The sequence below is a fragment of the Pan paniscus genome, chromosome 15, assembly GCF_029289425.2.
Source record: "Pan paniscus chromosome 15, NHGRI_mPanPan1-v2.0_pri, whole genome shotgun sequence".
Lineage (NCBI taxonomy): Eukaryota > Metazoa > Chordata > Mammalia > Primates > Hominidae > Pan > Pan paniscus.
The window spans coordinates 24277537-24290870 of NC_073264.2; the positions used below are offsets into that span (position 1 = coordinate 24277537).

Below are 13334 nucleotides of genomic sequence, written 5' to 3' on the forward strand. Positions count from 1 at the left end.
CTTGTGTGGCTGAGCTCTGTAGAGGGTGACGGGCTGTGGGTGAGAGGAGCTGGATGAGGGGCGGGCACACGTCATGAGCAGCGTTTTCCATGAGGTGGGGCTTTGGCATTTTTCATAAAGGAGTATGTTTATTCTTAGTGGACTAAAGGGATTCAGGGGCCAGAGTTGGGGAGCAGGGCATACCCATAGGGGGCAGCGGGGTGGCTGACAGAGCTCAGCTGCTCTCCCACCACCTGGCTTAAAAGGCTGCCTTGAGACCCAAGGCTCAGAGACAAGAGGAAGTGGTCAAGCTGAGGCCACTTGGAAAATCTTCCTAAATTGCATTACCGTGTCCTGTGATCCACCCGCAGACCCTCAGTTTCCTCATGCCTCTCTGCCTGAGGCAGGGGGATTCCCATGATCATATTCGGCCTTGGGCTCACTGGCTTTATCCAAGCCCTCAGGACCTAAGAAGCCTCTTCCAGGCCTGGGGCTCTGCTGCTAAGACAGAAGGAGACAAGGGAGAAAGAGAGAGAGGTGTTGCTGCGGGGCCTGCTAGGAGCAGCCTGTCTCTGGCCAAACAGAGATCTCATCCCAATTGCCCAGAAGAACCAGGATGGTCAGGTTGGAAGGGCAGAATAACAAGGCTTTGCTTCCTCTTTCCTTAGAAACTCCTGCCCCAGACAGGGTTCCCAGGCTATCCACCCACCCTTCCTCTGAAACCAGCCTGGAGGGAGGAATCAGTTCAGTGCTGAGTCAGCTCAGCTGGAGGAGAGCAGCCCCTTTTTTTCACCCCCCTTCCCTTGCTGCCTCCACCCAGCCCACCCTGGGCTCCAGCCCAAACTCCCTCCACCGCCTGCCTTGCAGAGTCCTGGCCCCATCTATGCCAGTCAGTCTATCCAGCTGCTATTCAGGGCTGGTTAGTGTGATTGCTTTGGCAGAAGGGGTACCCCACCTTCCTGCCTGCCAGGAACCCTGACCCTACGCCTGGCCTCCTGCGCCTCCCCTGCCAACAGCTGTTTGGCAGTCTGTGTGTCTCGGTGGAATTGGACACCACCTCACCACCACCCTTACCGGAGGGGATGGGGACCTTGATAAGGTGGCAGGGGAAGTCAGGGGCATCTGAGGGTGGTAGGGTCTGTGCGGGTGGCAAAGAACTCAAAGATGAGCTCATGGCCCCTTTGTGTTTTTGTGGTCCACATCTGGAGGCAATTACAGATGTTATCCAGTGGGAGTTTTGCAAAACACAGCTGGAGCCAGTGGAGGAGCCTGGGGAGGGGGGACTGCCAGAGAGAAGAGGAGGGGGAGCCTAGGGCTCCCGCGCTGGAGTGCGGTTTCCCCATCACGAGGAAATTGTTTGGCCCTGATTCTGGAATCACAAGATGCTCTCTGGAGCCAAGGGGGAGAAATGGGAATGGAGGACCAGAGACAAAGGGGAAAGAGGTAGAAGATGGGCTTATAAAACCCCCCACTGCTAAATTTGACTGGTTTAAAAAAATAAAATTAAAATTAAAACAAGCTTCACAAGCGGAGAGAATTTCAGGGTGGAGGCGGCAGGGTCCCGTGCTTCTGACGTGCCTGGGCCTGCCTGATCCACCCCAGTGAGGCTGCCCGGGGACCCTGGGAGGTGCCTTAGTGATCACAAGTTCCCGCTGAGTGAACCGCCAGGTCAGGCTGGGGTGAGGGGAGAGCAGAGGGCTCTGTGGCTTCCGAAAGACCTGCAAACTCGGCTTTCACTGGCCCTACCCCGATCTGTCCATTGGGCCTGACCCAGTTTCTATGGTTCCAAGTTCCTTTATTCGAAAGCAGCACATGTGAGTTGGAGCAGCCAGGAGGGAGCCAAGGGGAATCTTCAAGGAGGTTTGGGCAGAACCCAGGAAAGTTGGTGCTAAGGAGACGCTGGACGGGGGGCAAGGGCCGAGGAGGAGCAGCACTCTGCCCACGACTGCACCCCACACATCTGGAGGGGGGCCACGGACTCCCTTGTCATCACCTCCCCTTCTCCAGGGCTCCTGGCACCAGCTGGGCCCATGACTCCAGGGCTGCCGGCCAGGCGCTGGGTCAGCGGGAAGGGAAGGGAAGATCTAAGAGGAGCTAGGTCCTCTAGAGGAGAGAGGACTGGGCAGAGAGACACCCCCACACCCCTCCAGACCCCAAAACACAATCTGGCTAGCTCTGCCAGTCCTTCACTGTCCCTCCCCCAGGGCCCCTTCTCCCCACAATCTGACAGACTTTCCAGTGGTCTCTTTCCACTCTGTATCCCTCCTTCCCTTCCAGCAATGGTGAAACTAACATTTGCTGAGGTCCTTACAACACACAGTGACACAGGCACTAATATTGTCCCCATTTAACAAATAAGGGAACTGAGGCCCAGAAAGATAAATAACTTGGTCAAGGTCACAGGTTGTTAGTCCACATTTAAAACCCAGATCTTTCCAATTTACTTATTTATTTTTCTATACTGGCAGATCCTGGCAATCTCTTGGTGTCTCTTCCAGCATGGACCCTGGGTAGCTGGGCGTTTTCATGGCAGTGTGTGTTCTGGGGATCTGTCAGCACATATGTATTTGCTTATTATGGTTTTTGTTGTTGTTGTTGTTTTGAGACGGAGTTTCACTCTTGTTGCCCAGGCTGGAGTGCAATGGCACGATCTCAGCTCACCGCAACCTCCGCCTCCTGGGTTCAAGCGATTCTCCTGACTCAGCCTCCCAAGTAGCTGGGATTACAGGCATGTGCCACCACGCCCGGCTAATTTTGTATTTTTAGTAGAGACAGGGTTTCTCCATGTTGGTCAGGCTCGTCTCGAACTCCCGACCTCAGGTGATCCGCCTGCCTCGGCCTCCCAAAGTGTTGGGAGTACAGGCGTGAGCACCCAGCTGTATTTGCTTATTGTGCAGCAATATTATGGGGGATAGGAGTGCAGAGGGAAAAGGACCCCACTTTGCCAGCCCATCGCCTCCCTTCCTGGGGACAGGAGCCGTACTCTGAAGGAAGGAAGGTGGCACCAAGACTCAGAAGCCAAAGGGATGGAATGAGACAATGGCAGCAGCTAAGGGAAGGGTGGGATTGGTGAATGTTTCTGTGCAAGGGCATGGGGGAGCAGGGGGGCTTCAGGGGTGGTGCCCATTCCCAAAGTCCCCAAGGAAACTCCAGCCAAGGCTGCTCCGTCGTCCTGCAGCTCCTGTCCCGTTTCCTACCTACCAACCCAAATCTGAGTACACCTCTTTTAAAAGCTCAAGTCTGCACACCTAGCCCCAGCCTTGGGGGTTTCTGCCCTCCTCTCTCAGTCTTGTGAAAGTAGGGAGACCGGAGGCCGCCTGCAAGGGGCTGGGCAGCCAGGGCCTGGAAGGGAGGCAGGCCTGACTGGCCAGAAGCCACCTTCCAAATGAGCTCACACACATATTTTCCACCCTGGCCCAGGGCCGATGGCTCAGCTCCTTCCAGGCCAGCCTTCCCCAGCCAGGCCCAGCCCCCTCTGTCCTACCCTGCCACCAGTCCTGGCCCTAGGGACTCCAAAGCAAGATTACTGGCAACCCCCTGGCCAGGGCAGTCACTGGCATCCCCAAGGAGCAGCCTCCTCTGCCTCCATGCTGAGGCCATTTGCCCCAGAGTCCCTTATTCCTTTGTGACTTACAGAAGAAGGAGACCAGCTCCCTGCCTCCAAAGACCCACACCTGGGTAGGGAGGGATGGTAGAGGTGATAGAAGAGGCGGTGGAAGTAATGAATGGGCGGAAGGGCTTCCTTTGAGTGCCCGAAGTAGCTCATTGACTCAGGGACCAGCCAGGTCTGGGAGCTGCCTCATCACCGGCCACATCCTGCTCACTCACTCAGTTTCCTGCTAGGGGCACTTCCCTGACTTGGAGCAGGATGGGGTCTGGGTGAGGCAAGGCCAGGCTGACCACAAAGCTGAGAAAAAAGACTGGCGTGTCAGAAGGCCTAGTGGATTCATACACACGCAACAGGCTCCATTTCACTTTGGTTTGTCAAAGACATCACTCATTGCCCAACTTACAGAGACATGTAGCACCAGGCCAGAGAGCAGGATCAATTCCCCAAAAGGCTCTCTCGCCTGCTCAGCACCTGACTCTGTGCTAGGAGTATGGCTGCCCTGACTCTATTTCCTGGCTCCAGTTTTGTACCCTGGAGTTCTGTGAGTTAGTATATTCAGACATGGCAGACAATTCTTCCCATTCTGGAGTCCAAGATGACGGTCACTGTGAGTAGATCACACAATGTTGCTCTCTCATACCAGGTGATGGTATAGTTCTGTCAAGGAATTATTATAATTCATAATACCAACCCTATCACAGCCACTGGAAAACAGGTTCTAGCCTCACTTTTCTTACAAACGGGTAAAATAGTGCTAGACACACAGGAGGCACTCAATAAAATTTGTTGAATTGAATTACCAGTGGTAGTTGTGATTACATAAGTATTGTATACATATGTACATATTATGGACACATAAGTAGTGAATACATAACTCAAATAACTGAGCTGAACACTTAAACTTAGTGCACTTTGTGAGCATCATGGTACATATATATTTTTGTGTGTGCGAGACAGAGTCTCGCCCTGTCGCCCATGGTGGAGTGCAATGGTGCGATCTCGGCTCACCGCAACCTCCGCCTCCCAGGTTCAAATGATTCTCCTGCCTCAGCCTCCTGAGTAGCTGGGATTACAGGCGCCCGCCACACCCAGCTAACTTTTTTCTTTTTTTTTTTTTTTTTTGTATTTTTAGTAGAGGCAGGGTTTCACCACGTTCACCAGGCAGATCTCAAACTCCTGATCTCATGATCTGCCCGCCCCAGTCTCCCAAAGTGCTGGGATTACAGGCGTGAGCCAATGTGCCCGGCCTTTCATGGTATATTTTACCTTATCATGATTTTTTTTAGATTAGTCAAGTGCAGTAGTGAGAAGGGGGAAAAGAACAGAACAAGGAGTTTGATCTGTAACTGACTGTGAGCAATCAGTTGAGATAACACACTACCTTCAGACCAACCATCACGTCAATCTTTAAAAGGTTTTAAAAAAGAAAAATATATTGAGGTAAAGAGGTTCATACCCCCAGAACTCCTACTTTGTCCCTGTAGGCCCCATCCCCTCCCCCTTAGGTGTCAACTCTCCACTCCCTGCCTGCCCTTAATCTGGGAGTGGTTGGTATCGGGTTGTGTTGACCCAACTCTTCTGGAAATACCCAGCCTTTGGCTTGCACTCCCAGCCCAGCCCACACCTAGACTCTGACCTGGAGGGCCCAGCCAGGAGGCCTCTCTTCCCTCTATCCCTCTAAGCTCTATGTCAGATTCCCCAAACTCTCCTCTGCTTTGCTGGCCTGTGCTCCAGAGGTCTCCCCACCTCATCCCTGCACAAGATTGCATGTAGGTTCTGAGAGGAGGAAAGCTGGGTAAGGGACTTAAGAGGAACACATCCCACTCTCTATGGCTGCGCCCACTCCATGTGCAAGACCCGCGGGGCAGGGTTTGCAGGGTGGTAGCGCCCCCTTGTGCTGGATGTTGGGACTGCAAACCGAACCTAGGGAACTGAGAGGCAGAGGCAAAGCCAGTCCCGCCAGGGCCACGGGCACTACCAGCCTGTTCCTTCCCCTGTTCCACTTTCCATGTTTCCACCCTGGACACCTGTACTTAAAGGGGTGGGACTCGGCGAGACGGGCAGACAAGCCGCTCTTAGCTTTCCAGCTGCAGAGAGGGAAATGTCAGAGTTTCCGTCTGCTGTCCCTGTGTGGAGGTTGGTGGGCAGCCCTCACTAACTCCAGGAAAGGACAGGGAGTGGGGGGGCGGCGGGTGGTACAGGACAGATGGTCCGCGGGAGGGGAGAAGGTTGGCACTTCTGTGCCCTTTCCTTGGAGCGCCTCTGAGTTGTCACACTGCCCCCCTGTGGGCGCCTCAGACACGAATCACTCCAGGATGCCTGTCCCCGGGGTCCCAGGGTAAGAGTCCAGGTGAGACTCTGCACTCCTGGACTGCAGAATGCTATCACAGAACTCCTTCTGACCAAGACAAGCAGGCCCCTGTGTCCCCTTTATCTAAGAGTGGGACATTTCTGTGCCAATTCCCCGAGGCTTTTGGAGATAACACCCATGCCTCTTGAGGGACCTCTAACCTGCACCCACGCCCCTGTCCTCGTCCTCACCCTGGTGCCATGAGAATCCTTTGGTCTCAGCCTCACATTTATAAAGGCCCTTAAATTTCTAATTTTGTAGTTAAAAAAATTCCTGTTGGTTCTTGTAAATAGTACTATATAGCTGTGTTGTTTGTACCAAGTTTGTATTTGTTAAATGTTTAAATATACCAAGTATTATCAAAACCATCTTAGCATTTCTTAGTTGTTATTATTATTATTATTTATTATTATTATTTAGAGTCTGGCTCTATCACCCAGGCTGGAGTGCAGTGGCACAATGTCGGCTCATTTGCAACCTCATTTCCTGGATTCAAGCGATTCTCGTGCCTCAGCCTCCTGAGTAGCTGGGATTACAGGCACCCGCCACCATGCCTGGCTAATTTCTGTATTTTTAGTAGAGATAGGGTTTCACCACGTTGGCTAGGCTGGTCTCAAACTCCTGACCTCAGGTAATCCGCCCTCCTCGGCCTCCCAAAGTGTTGGCATTACAGGCATGAGCCACTGGGCCCAGCCTTAATTTTTTAATATACCAGAGGCTCAAAAAATGGACATGATTTGAGGTTACGCTCAAATTTCCAAGGGGTGTTCCCACCCCACATAAAAAATTGAACTGCGGCTGGGCGCGGTGGCTCCCGCGCTGAGGAGGGTGGATCCCTGGGAGGCTGAGGCGGGTGGATCACCTGAGGTCAGGAGTTCGAGAGCAGCCTGGCCAACATGGTGAAACGCCATCTTGTCTCCACTAAAAATACAAAAATTAGCTGGGCATGGTGGCGCATGCCTGTAATACTAGCTACTCAGGAGGCTGTGGCAGGAGAATCGCTTGAACCCAGGAGGCAGTGGTTGCAGTCAGCCGACATCACACCATTGCATTCCAGCCTGCACAACAGAGCAAAAAACTCTGTCTCAAGAAAAAAAAAAAAAAGCCTGGCACGGTGCGGTGGCTCACGAGCTCATGCCTCTAATCCCAGCACTGTGGGAGGCCAATCATGAGGTCAAGAGATCGAGACCATCCTGGCCAACATGGTAAAACCCCATCTCTACTAAAAATACAAAAATTAGCTGGGCATGATGGCGTGCACCTCTAGTCCCAGCGACTCGGGAGGCTGAGGCAGGAGAATCGCTTGAACCCAGGAGGCAGAGGTTGCAGTGAGCTCAGATTGTGCCACTGCACTCCAGCCTGGCAACAAAGCGAGACAACTTACTTCAATAAGCTTCCTTTGCCCCTGTCTTCTGTGAAGTGGGCCATCCTGAAACTGATGAGTCACAGAGTTGTCAAGGAGTACTGATGGCCCCAGACAGGTATCCCTCTATATCAACACTTGCCCTCAGCCTCTGTACCTCAAGCAGGAAGTAGACTGACTTTATTTGCTCCATGAATTCCAGTTTCTGGCCTTCAGAGTATACAGAATAAACAAATTCTTGTTCTACACTACAGCTTGTCAAATATTTCAATCTAGTTTTCACTAAAGTTAAGCTCTCCAGCCGGGTGCAGTGGCTCACGCCTATAATCCCAGCACTTTGGGAAGCCAAGGTGGGAGAATTGCTTAAGCTCAGGAGTTCGAGATCATCCTGGGCAACATGGTGAATACCCGTCTCTACCAAAAAATACAAAAATTAGTCAGGCATAGTGGCGCCGGGCTGTAGTCCCAACTACTTGGCAGGCTGGGATGGGAGGACTGCTTAAGCCTAGGAGGTAAAGGTTGCAGTGAGCCATGATCGTGCCACTGCACTCCAGCCTGGGCAACAGAGTAAGACCCTGTCTCAAAAAATAAATAAATAAATAAAAATAAAGGTTAAGCTTTCCTTTAGTTGAAAAGCATTTCTAGTTTCATAAACAGCTTATCATATGACATGACTTAGAGACATTTCAACATTCCTGTCACCTTCCTCCGCATTATTTCATTTTACTAATCTTTTATAATGTGGCTTCCAGTATATGAGGAGGCAGTAACAGGTAGTGGCTAGGAACAAGGGCTCTGGACTTGGCAATTAGTGTGTGAATCTAGTCTTTACTGCTTACTGGTTGGGACCTTCAGCAAGTTATATATCCTGCTGGAGCTTCAGTTTCCTCACCTTTAACATGGAGCTAATAATACAAAGGGTAGTTGAGTAGATTAAAAGACATCATCTATGTGATGCCTGTCACTAGTGGTCACTGATTCATTCACTCAAAAAGCATTTATTGAATACCTACTATGTGCTAGACATTGTTTTTGGCACTGAGGATACGGCAGTAAACAAATAGACCCTGCCCTCATGGAACATACATTCTTGTGAGAAGAGCAGGGATAAATGTGATGAATTAATAAAATAGTTTGTTAGATAGTGCTAAGTGCTAAGGAGAAAAATTAATTGAGGAAGGGAGATAGACATTGTTGGGGGTGTAATTTTATACACTGGGGTCAGAGAAGGCCCCACCAAGAACCTGAGGATATGAGGGAACAAACCAAGTGGTTCTCAGGAAGAAGAGCATTCCAAGCAAAAGCAGAAGTAAATGCCAAGACTGAGGTGAGTACATGGCTCCCATATTCTTGTCTTAGTGAACAAGGTAGTGTGGCTGGAACAGAATGAGCAAGGAAGACAGCAATAGAAGAGGAGATCAGACAGGTCACGGGGTGACATCCCATAAAACCCTGTAAGTCATTGTAAAGACTTTGGCTCATACTCTAACTGAAAGGAAGGAAGACTGCAGTGGCGTAAAGGAAGGACGTGGTATTTTAGTACAGTGTAAATACTCATTATTATTATATATTATTATAAATACTCATTATTATTATATATTAAATAAATATATTTTTTAATTTATTTTTCTTTTGAGATAGAGTCTTGCTCTGTCACTCAGGCTGGGAGTGCAGTGGCGTGATCTCCACTCACTGCAATCTCCGACTCCCGGGTTCAAACAATTCTGCCTCAGCCTCCAGAGTAGCTGGAACTACAGGCACATGCCACCACACCAGGCTAATTTTTGACCATGTTGGCCAGGCTAGTCTTGAACTCCTGACCTCAGGTGATCCACCTGCCTCAGCCTCCCAAAGTGCTGGGATAACAGGTGTGAGCCACCCTGCCTGGCCAGTGACTTGTTTCTAATGGAGTCTGGCAGCAGTGACAGTGTGCGACTTCCAAGAATAATAAGCAATAAAAGACATTATATAAAAATCTAAAATCTAAAATCAAAAATATATTTTGCTGTCTTTTGAATCACTCATTTTGAAGAAAGCTAGCTGCCATGCTGCAGGACACTCAAGAAGTCTTATAGAGAGGTCCACAGGTAAGGAACTGAGGCCTCCTGCCAACAGCCAGCATGAACTTGCCAGGCATATGAGTGAGCCATCTTGGAGGCAGATCCTCCAGCCACAGTCAAACCTTCAGATGATTACTGTCCTGGCCAACATCTGGACTGCAACCTAATGAGAGATCCTGAGCCAGGTTCATCTAGGTAAGTCACTTTCAAATTCCTGGCCAATATAAAATGATTACAACAATAAATGTTTATTGTATATTTTAAGCTGTGAAATTTTGGGATGATTTCTCATTCAGCAATAGATAACTAATAGGTTTGGGTACTAAAAGTGGAGTGCTGCTGTGACAAACAACTAAAATGTAAGAATGACTTTGAAATTCGGCAAAGGGCAGAAGCTGGAAAGACTTTGAGAAGAGTGTTAGTGAAAGTCTAAAATGCCTGGAAGCGACAGTTAGTAGAACCACAGTGGCCTGTTTTTTTTTTTTTTAAAGACAGGGTCTTGCTATGTTGCCCAGGCTGATTTCAAATTCCTGGCCTCAACTGATCCTAAGTCACTGAGATTATAGGCACAAGCCACCATACCCAGACATGATGGCCTTTGAAGAGGCGGCCAGTGAAGACTTAAGGAAAGTGAGGAAAATGTGTTTTAAAACTGGAAGAGGCCGGGCGCGGTGGCTCACGCCTCTAATCCCAGCACTTTGGGAGGCCGAAGCAGGCGGATCACGAGGTCAGGAGATTGAGACCATCCTGGCTAACACAGTGAAACCCCATCTCTACTAAAAATACAAAAAATTAGCCAGGTCTGGTGGTGGGCACCTGTAGTCCCAGTTACTTGGGAGGCTGAGGCAGGAGAATGGCATGAACCCGGGAGGCGGAGCTTGCAGTGAGCTGAGATCGTGCCACTGCACTCCAGCCTGGGCAACAGAGCAAGACTCCATCTCAAAAAAAAAAAAAAAGAAAAAGAAAAAAAGAAACTGGAAGAAAAAGGATTCTCGTTATTCAGCAAGTTTAGCAACTATAGTTAGTGTGTAGTAACATGGAAAGTAAAAAATGTAATTAATGAATGGGAAATCTAGCTAAGGAGATTTTCAGGGAGAATGTTGAAGTTAACACCTGGTTTCTTCTTTGCTGCTTATAGTAAAGTGCGAGATAGATAGCTAAGAAAAAAAAATACCACTTAAAAAGAGCCAGGAGGCCGGGCGTGGTGGCTCACGCTTGTAATCCAGGCACTTTGGGAGGCCAAGGCGAGCAGATCACAAGGTCAAGAGATCAAGACCATCCTAGCCAACATGGTAAAACCCCGTTTCTACTAAAAATACAAAAATTAGCTGGGCATGGTGGTGCTCACCTGTAGTCCCAACTCTCGGGAGGCTGAGGCGGGAGAATCACTTGAACCCAGGAGGCGGAGGCTGTAGTGAGCCGAGATCTCGCCATCGCACTCCAGCCTGGCGACAGAGCAAGACTCCGTCTCAAAAGAAAAACAAAAAGAGAGCCAGGAATTTTTGGATTTTAAAATTCTCAGCCTCTCCAGACAGTAAATGATGTTAAATTTTTTAAATAGCTTCTGGGCAAATATCAAATTCAGGGCACTCTCAGGAAAACATGGTATAAAGACAAAGCCAAGATTGAGTGTAACATGCTTTGTTAATATCAGAAGGATCTAAGGTGGTACTCAGGAAACCATTTAGTCTAACAATATGGTTTTTGGGGTTTTTGGTTTTTGGTTTTGGTTTTGGTTTTTTTTGAGACAGTCTCACTCTGTCACCCAGGCTGGAGTGCAGTGGCATGATCTTAGCTCACTGCAACCTCCGCCTCCTGGGTCCAAACAATTCTCCTGCCTCGGCCTCCCGAGTAGCTGGGACTACAGGAACGTACCACCATGTCTGGCTAATTTTTGTATTTTTAGTACAGACAGGGTTTCACCATGTTGGCCAGGCTGTTTCAAACTCCTGACCTCATGTGATCTACCCACCTCGGCCTCCCAAAGTGCTGGGATTACAGGTATGAGCCACAGCACCCAGCCTAACGATATAGTTTTTAAGAATCTTAAGAGCCAGGCATGGTGGGTCACACCTGTAATCCCAGAACTCTAGAAGGTCGAGGTGGGAGGATTGCTTAAGGCCAGGAGTTCAAGACCAGCCTGGACAACATAGCATGGTCCCATCCTACAAAAAAATTTTTAAAATTAGTGGGCATGGGCCTGGTGCGGTGGCTCCCAGCACTTTGGGAGTCGAAGGCAGGCGGATCACAAGGTCAGGAGTTCATGACCAGCCTGGCCAATATAGTGAAACACTGTCTCTACTAAAAATACAAAAAAATTAGCCGGGCGTGGTGGCACATGCCTGTAATCCCAGCTACTCGGAAGGCTAAGGCAGGAGAATTGCTTGAACCCAGGTGGTGGAGGTTACAGTGAGCCAAGATCACGCCACTGCACTACAGCCTGGGCAAGACAGTGAGACTCCGTCTCAAAAAAATAAAAATAAAAATAAAATAGTGGGCATGAAAGTATGCATCTGTAGTCATAGCTACTCCGGAGGATGAGGCAGGAGAATAACTTGAACCCAGGAGTTCTACACTGCAGTGAGCTATGATTGTATTATTGTACTCTAACCTGTGTGACAGAGAAAGATCCTGTCTCTAAAAAATTTTAAAAAGAAGCTATGGCTGGGCGCGGTGGCTCATGCCTGTAATCCCAGCACTTCCGGAGGCCAAGGCGGGCAGATCACAAGGTCAGGAGTTCGAGACCAGCCTGGCCAATATGGTGAAACCCTGTCTCTACTAAAAATACAAAAATTAGCCAGGCACAGTGGCAGGCACTGGTAGTTCCAGCTACTCAGGAGGCTGAGGCAGGAGAATCACTTGAACCCAGGAGGCAGAGGTTGCAGTGAGCCGAGACTGCGCCACTGCACTACAGCCTGGGTGACAGAGCGAGACTCCATCAAAAAAAAAAAAAAGAAGAAGTTTATGAGTGTTGCCCCTCAGCAGTCTAAACTGAAGCCTGAGTTAGAAAAGAGTTTATCTCAAAGAGATTTGTGAGTACGACTGTTATCTAATTGAGTGAACCCCAATAAGATTCACTGGAGATTCGCAAAAGTTTTAAGAAAATTGTATTGGCAGAAATGCTACCAGCTTGTATTGAAACAGATAGAGGGAATACAAAATAAGAAGAAGTTTTTGGACCCCCAAACTTTTTTTTTTTTTTTCAGATGGAGCCTCACCCTGTCACCCAGGCTGGAGTGCAGTGGCATGATCTTGGCTCACTGCAGCCTCTACCTCCTAGGTTCAAGTGATTCTCCCACCTCATACTCCCCAGTAGCTGGGATTACAGGCGTGTGTCACCACGCCTGGCTCATTTTTGTATATTTAGTAGAGACGGGGTTTCACAATGTTGCCCAGGCTGGTCTCGAACTCCTGACCTCAAGTGATCCACCTGCCTCGGCCTCCCATAGTGCTGGGATTACAGGCATGAGCCACCATGCCCAGTCTTGACCCCCACACTTCTGCAGCAAAAGCAGGCTGAGAAAACAACACAGCTGCAAGCATGAGCCTTTCTATAAAAAGGAAAGGTGGCTCAGAGGGCAGAGCACAAAGAGCCCAAAGCTGGGGCCAAGAGCTATGAGAAATTATGCTCAGGCCCTGAGCTCTACTCAAGGAACAGCCAACCTGTATCCTTCAGTATTTTTCTATAGAATAGCAACTACTTCCTATATTTATTTATCCTTTTTTTTCCCTGCCCCCAGGGACCTCTCCTTTTTTTTTTTTTTTTTTTTTTTTGAGACGGAGTCTAGCTCTGCTGCCCAGGCTGGAGTGCAGTGGTGCAATCTTGGCTCACTGCAAGCTCTGCCTCCTGGGTTCATGCCATTCTCCTGCCTCAGCCTACCAAGTAGCAGGACCCTGTCACCATGCCCGGCTAATTTTTTTGTGTGTTTTTAGTAGAGACGGGTTTTCACCGTGTTAGCCAGGATGGTCTTG

At 49.3% G+C, this 13334-nt stretch overlaps 1 long non-coding RNA gene across 2 annotated transcripts in view; it reads right to left on the reverse strand.

Annotated features, from left to right (window-relative positions):
• Window positions 1–116: 116 nt before the first annotated feature.
• The window catches only part of LOC106635466 (uncharacterized), a 24799-nt gene continuing 11581 nt past the window's right edge, over window positions 117–13334 (reverse strand). The window contains exon 5 of one of the 2 annotated variants that reach the window (XR_008620814.2): window positions 117–477. This is a non-coding gene — a long non-coding RNA (uncharacterized LOC106635466). Of the gene's footprint in view, window positions 478–9454; window positions 10831–13334 lie in introns of those variants that run through there. The other variant, XR_010109790.1, reaches the window with a different exon arrangement.